At 42.7% G+C, this 7,676-nt stretch overlaps 1 protein-coding gene across 1 annotated transcript in view; it reads left to right on the top strand.

Annotated features, from left to right (window-relative positions):
* gabbr2 (gamma-aminobutyric acid (GABA) B receptor, 2) overlaps positions 1 to 7,676 on the top strand; it is a gene marked incomplete at both ends in the record, with an annotated part of 395,075 nt that overhangs the window by 309,608 nt on the left and 77,791 nt on the right.

Raw genomic sequence — 7,676 nt, 5'->3', positions numbered from 1 at the left:
GTGTGTGTGTGTGTGTGTGTGTGTGTGTGTGTGTGTGTGTGTGTGTGTGTGTGCGTGCGTGCGTGTGTGCGTCCGCAGTCATTAAAGACCAACCATTTCTACAGTACATTGAGCCGGGCTATAGGTGCATTCCATTTGTTTATATATTTTCCAGCCTAGGACATATATAGAGGGTTTCAACAACTTGGATGCCCCAAAAAGGCTGGCAAAGTTCTGTGCTGTCTCAGTTATAATTGGCAGCCACCATATGGGCGGAGATGCTGTTACTTATACCGATGGAGCACTGAGTGACATGCTTATTGATATCATGAAGACATATGCCTTGATTTTGTGAATGTAACCTGAACCGTACCTTTAATATTTCTGTCCTTGTATGCTCTCCTTTATGTGGACATGTACGATTTACACTGTGTGTGTGTGTGTGTGTGTGTGTGTGTGTGTGTGTGTGTGTGTGTGTGTGTGTGTGTGTGTGTGTGTGTGTGTGTGTGTGTGTGTGTGTGTGTGTGTGTGTGTGTGTACACTATTGCCACAATGACAGCATCTCCTGTCATGGGAGGGGGGAGGGGGGCATGGGCACTGTAACCTTGAGGTCTCACAGCTATTGAGGAAATGCCACCTGCAGCCAAGCAGGACACAGACATGAAACGCTGTCACATAGTGTAGTGTGTGTATGTGTGTGTACATGTGTTTGTATTACTATGCTCGTGTCAAACTGTCTAATGACCGGACCTACAGTACCAGGTTTCCTGGAAGGGATCTTTTTGATATACACAGTACGTTTGCTGTTGTTAAAGTTGGCACCCTAGTTTCTTCAACTCCTCATGTGTTTCTTTGATTTTGGAGTCTTCATTCAAAAACTAAAGAAATCTCCTTTAACCACTTGAACCCTCTAGACTTACTAAACTGGAACCTCAGTTGTTCCTGGACTGCTTTTTTCTACGCCAATTCTCTTTGCCAAAATTGCAGATCTACAAGCTCACAATGCACAATGAAGCGTGAGCCAGGCGTTATTCCTTTATAACTCCCCCAGAGTGTTAGTGTCCTTGAGCAAGACGCTGAACCCCTAATTGCTCCCGATGAGCAGGTTGGTGCCTTGCATGGTTTCCTCCGCCATTGGTGTATGAATGTGTGTGTGTGTGAATGGGCGAATGTAATGCACAATCTATGTAAAGCGCTTTGGATAAAAGCGCTATATAAATGCACTATTTAGCATTTCTAGCATGAATCTTTTCACAGAGTGGCAAGCGGAGAGTAAAGCCTAATTTATGCTCCGTCACGCACCCGAAAACAGCAGACGTACAAACCTCCCGATGTGTCGCATCCGCGACACGATGTGAACTTGTAGGGCAGCAATTTTTTGAAACGTGCGACACCGTCACGCAACAAAGCATCGATCCTTTAGGTTTTATAAGCCGAGAGCACCCGGGCCGGCGGTCGGGCCGCGGCTAAGCGCTTCTGCTTATCACTTCACAGATATCTTCCCTTAATTGAAGTCACCCAAAAGTCAAGACAGGGTGCAGAAGAATGTCAGCCATCCTTCCATCCCCCGCAGGACCTTGGCAACAAGCAAACAAAAGCTCCGGCTAGACGGCTACCTTGCGTTGGGTCAATAATAGTATCAAGAGAGAGAGAGAGAGAGAGAGAGAGAGAGAGAAAGAGAGAGCGAGAGAGAGAGAGTTTAAAGCAAAATAAAATGTCATGACTGAAAGCTTTTGTTAGGCCAAGTCACAAAATGTAGAAGTATGATGTATTGCTCATATTTTTCTAAACCTATGCTCCACATTCCAGTTGAATAAATGGCAGATTGAGGCTTTAACCATTGCTTTTATGAAATTATCCAAGATCATTAGGGTTTTATGGAAGATGCTTTTCTACAGATTCATTAGAGGTATAGTTTGACCAATTAAAACGCTCTTTAATCTAATATTTTGCTAGTTCGAACACTTCAATTAGTCCTTCATCTTGAAATAACGAATAGCCGAAAATAGCTCTATATCTACAAGTTCACAACGCGTCGACGTGTTGTGAGCTTGTAGATATAGAGCTATTTTCGGTGCACGACACGATTCCATTGAAGACGTCTGTGGAATCCAAATGACTGAGATCTGTCGTGACCGACTGGGAACTTTAATCGGAGAGAGAGAGAGAGAGAGAGAGGGGGGGGATCATTGGAGGGCCCTGCCTTTCATCACAGGCACAACTTGACCTCCCGATACCCTAAGCCGAGTGGATGAGGTCAGCGACGGTACCATTGGTATATTTAAAGACGTCGGGGGGCTTGTCGGGGGGGTGTTGCTATGGGAGGGTTGCTGGGGAGGTGTCTGGGGAGTCGTCTGGAGATGTTTCCCTCTCTGATGACGCCTCATTAGGCGGGAGAAATCACCGCTTAACAGCTCCATCGGTCTACTACGGCTAGCCCGCCATAAGATACTGTAGTGTACATGGCAGTCACTGCAGTAATTGGCGGGGTTCTGCGTTTATAGAGGGTTGTGGTTAAGAAACTACTAAATCTGCTGCTTTTTCCTGTTAAAACATGAATGGAATGGCACTCTTATTGTTTTACTACATTTTTACCCCCTAATTGATGCTTTGATGCTCTGTATTATAGTATGGTCTCTGTCGGTTGTAAACCTCACATGTCCAAAACTGTTACTTTTCAGGATTCAAATTCTAAAATAGCAAAAGTAGCAGATCTACAAGCTCGAAACGTGTCGCTTCGCGCCACGTTTCGAGCTTACGGATCGTAATAGTAGTAATATATTAATTTATGAATGTTGTCTGCATGTTGCAGCAGTCAGGTCCGTGTGGAACAGCTCACACTCTGTAAGCTCCGAGGGAGCCGCCTGGGAGCTGCAGTGAATGTATTAGCATTAGCCGCTCAGCATATCAACCCAGTGTCTCCCCCCGTCCCCGTCCCCCCCCCCAACCCCAAGGGGGTCCCAGCCTGGATATGCATGCCTGGGCTGGGCCACAGGATCCACGTGTCATGTCTGTCTGCCCCGTCCCCCCCCGTCCCCACGCTCCCAGTACTTAGTGGTGGAAAGTAACTAAGTACATCTCAGAGGCAAATGTTGTACTTTTACTCAACTAAATATTTTTTGAAAACTTTTGTTACTTTGTTAAATTTTTTATTATTATTATTACAAGCCCTATTTCGGCCATTTGAAAATAGCAGATCTACAAGCTCACAATGCGTCGCATCATTGGGAGCTTGTAGATCGGCTATTTTCGGAAGATTTTTATACATTTGAAAACTTGACATGGGACGTTCTGCTTAATGAGTACTTTAAGTAAATTTGTATGCCAATACTTGTGTACTTTTCAGTTTTTACTCAAGTACATTTTGAATTCCAGACTTTTATTTGTGAGTATTTCTTTATTGCAGTATCGATACTTTTACTTAAGTAAAACATGCGAGTACTTTTTTCCACCACTGCCCCCACCCCCCATCCCCCCTCCCCCTGAAACGCATGGCGCTTGTCTGGAGGACTGCTGCCAGCCTGGAGCCTGGCTGGCACTGCGCTGGGCCTCTGGGCCCGTGGGCCTCTGGGCCTGTGGGCCTGTGGGGTGGACCGATCCATAAGACAGAAAAAACCCAGTGACGCAGGAGAGAAGTGGGGGGAGGGGGGGGGGGGGGGGGATTATGAGAAGGAAAGAAATTAACTGATACGTTGAGATCCATGTTGACCCGTTTGCCGTCTTGGGAGTGAGAATGTGTTAAACTATCTACTCCCGATGAGCAAGCTGGTGTTTCTTCTGCTGCCGGCGTGTGAAATCAATTCAATCTTTATTTCAGACCCAAGGGAGATCCATATCACAATAAAAACACAATACAATAAAAATAACAGAAACAAATAAATACAATACAAAGACTTCCACCATGTTCAGTTTCGAACATACAGACAAATGTGTGTGTGAATGGGTGAATGTGAAGTGCATTGTAAATCACTTTGGATGAAGGCGCTATATAAATGCACCGTTTACCATTTTATGTAAATATGTAATAATATCGTATAAAGGACAACATGCTAGCTAGGATTCAGGGCTATAACGTACAATTATTACACATACCAGTGTGTATATTATGCATAAACACCTTCTAAATATAATATCTTAATCTCAGCTGGAGTCTGTCTAATACTGTGCAGCAAGGCAAGTTTATGTGTGCAGCACATTTCAACAACAAAAGCAATTCAATGTGCTTTACATAAAACATTAAGCACTAATTTTGATTTTGAATAATTTTTACTTGACTGGAGTATTTCCAATTTTCTGTACTTTTACTTCTACTCCACTACATCTCAGAGGCAAATATTATACTTTTACTCCACTTACTTTGTAGATTTTGATTATTATTACAAAACATTCATTACCCACTTCAACCCATTTCGGCCATTGGAAAATAGCAGATCTACAAGCTCACAATGCGTCGCATCGCATTGTGAGCTTGTAGATCTGCTATTTTCTAAAGATTTTTATACCATGTATACTTTTGAAAACTTGTGAAATGGGACATTCTGCATAATGAGTACTTTTACTTTTGGTACTTTAAGTACATTTTGATGCCAATACTTTTGTACTTTTACTCAAGAACATTTTGAATTCCGGACTTTTACTTATAACAGAGTCTTTTTTTATATTGCAGTATTGATACTTTTACTTACCAAAAAAATGTAGTACTTTTCCCACTAATAATGCTTGAAAACTCTACGAATGTTACACACGCAAGCATATTCACAGTCTAACCGAGCACTCTCTCCAACAGCAAGCGAGCATATAGAGGTTACTCACAAAGTCCTTGAAAACGAAGTATTTATGAACTTTTAAATTACAAAGTCTTTTCACCAGTTCCTCGTACTAATGATATACAGTGTGCACATACTTAATCAGTAGCAGGGGGGGTGGGGGAGAGGGGGGGAGAGGGAGAGAGAGGGAGAGGGAGAGGGAGAGAGAGAGAGCGTTCAAAGGAGTCTGTGTAGGAGATGGAGATGGCCTTTTGCTCACGCACCAATTGATTTACTGTGGTTATATCACCCGAAGAATATGAGAAACAACTGTTTAAGATGACACTTTAATAACCTTATGTTAAGTAGGGATAGGATCTTCTACATGTATCAGATCTGTGGGTGAATCCGGGGGGAATTCTAATGAGGGCTTAATCTCGGTCTCTGTCGTGACATTATAGCCTCCATCTGACTGTGACTGTCACACATCATCACATACTGTAGCGCTATCATCCAGGGACTGCACCCCGATTGGCTAGTTACTTGCACTCCTTGTGGACACATATCCCATAGCCTGGAGGGACGGTGATGGTTTTCAATAATGAATTCACAAAAATAACAGTTTTCGGTAAAAAAAAGAAAGAAAATGCTGTAGTTTGAGAAATTATCTGCGGACGGACTAACTAACACACAGACATAGACACACACACATAGACATGATTTTAAGATTGTACTTATGACCTTCAAAGCTGTGAATGGACAGGCTCCCAGTTATATCTCTGACATGCTGGAACCTTACAAGCCTGTATACGCAGCCTCAGATCCTCAGATAAGGCCCTCCTGGAGACCCCCACACCCCCCAGCTCATCACAAAGGGTGGCCGGGCTTTTGCAGTCCGGGCCCCTAAGATGTGGAACACCCTACCTGTTGACCTATAAGACGTGCGAAATCAGTGTCATCTTTGAAAACCCATCTCTATGCTAAGGCCTTTTCTTAAAATGTGCGTGCCACTTTTGTTTCATTGATTATATCTGCATGGGTCTATTTTACATTTTGTGCCTACTGTGTGTTTATTCATTGATCTTTGTTGTAGTTTATCTCCAATGCTTATCATGTTGTTCCTTTTTATCCTGCCCTGTAACTTTGTGACTATACTATGTCTGAACATGGGCTATATAAATAAATTCATTATCATTATGGGTGCATTCAAAATTCTCCGCCCCAGCCTGGCAGAGATAACAAAGCAGTTCAGGAAGACATACACTTTTTGTTTTGTATGCTGACATTTTATCGGGTTCCTCAGCATGCAGAGATGTGCTTATTAATAGACTAGCTTTCTGAGATATCAGGATTACAATCAATTGAAGGCAATCAGAAGCCATGCCGCTATCTAAATTATGCCCTCCGGTCAACAGAGACAAATGGCTTGTTTATAAGGATGCCATCTGGCCTGACATAATCGGCGGATTAAGCTAACACCAGGTCTGAATAAGATAATGGGGAAGCTGTCTGAACCTTTCCAAAAACATCCGGGACAACGCTCCACGCGTCCCAGACTCTTCTCCCTTCTGGCTCGCAAACTGTGGAACAAAGTAACTCTCCATTGCAATTAGAACTGCAGACTCATTCCCAATTTTCCGCCATAATCCGCCACTCGCCTCTTCAGACTCCACCTTAGCCCGTAGCACTTGACCTAGTCTTATGCAAAGGTTAAAGAGGTGGTGCCATGGTTTTGCACTTTTTCAGTTTTTCATGTGTCTATGAGGTTGATAGAACTTCATTAAGCCCCCTGGTGATGTTTTTATGGTGTTTTATGTCTTCTCTGACTATTTTGAGTTTCTACCTGGAGGCTGAAACCTTGAGGATCAAACGTGCCAATAGAAAAACAGCCCTTTAGTGACATAGTAAAATTGTACCCTCCCCCTCATTATCATAACACAACAGGTGTGGGCATGAGGAGGAGGAGGGACTAGGACAGGTGGGTGGTGCTAAGGTGGTGGAGGAGGTGCTAAGGTGAGAACCAGGTATACTTAATGAACTGGAGGCGTGTCCACATAAAAACATAATTTTAACAATTTCTGTACTATTTTTTTGAAGAAAAATCTTCCTCCTAGTATAACCATAATACCTGATGATTATGTTTTAGGGGGGAAAACATCTCTGAAAATCACGGCACCCCGTCTTTAACATGTCATTTAGAGAGCATGTCATTTAGATAGACGCATGCAGGTTCATTTGTTGATCTTGCGTTCTATAGTTTCAATGTACAAATCATTATTATTTTTGTATATTATACTGTTTAGACGCTGGTGCTACTGTAGGTTCTTGGTTTACCTGTGATGCTAAATTACTGAGGCACTACACAGCGCCTTGGAGGCGCTATATAAATGCACCATTTACCATGTACTGTCTCTATGCATTTGTTATACTCTGTAGTTTACCTTAAAGTAAGTCGCGCTGGATATAGAGCGTCTGCTAAATGCCAAAAATGGTAATAATGGCATCTAGATATCTTTGGAACTCAGTGTTATGTTTGCCAGTGAATCACAAAATACAAGGCTTAAAAATGTGTTTGGGAACGTTGTCGGGGAGGCATTTCTGGTAGAAAACACTGGAATGAACTTGTTGCACCTTTAAGACAGGAAATGATATCACAAGTTAATTATACAGTAAGATTATAAGTAAAAGCTATGGACCCTCATGTAAACTGTCTGGTCTAAACTAAGATGCTGGAGATGTGCTGAAAGAGTCTAGTTGGACCCTGAGTGCACTTGTTATGTTACTGTGAGAAGACAGAACACGTGTGGGATGATGAGGTTATATTGTATTCTTGAATAATAAGTTGAACTCGCTGTTGATTAAAAAAGAAGCAGCACTTTGTCTCCTGGGAGCGCTCCCAAAGGACATCAGAATGACTCATCATATGAGCTTCATACGCTTGCAATTGGATCT

Source organism: Gymnoscopelus braueri (genome assembly GCF_963280865.1).
Source record: "Gymnoscopelus braueri genome assembly, chromosome: 11".
In the NCBI taxonomy this organism is placed as follows: Eukaryota; Metazoa; Chordata; class Actinopteri; order Myctophiformes; family Myctophidae; genus Gymnoscopelus; species Gymnoscopelus braueri.
Note: the sequence above shows the minus strand (reverse complement) of the source record. Positions and strands in the feature narration are given on the sequence as shown.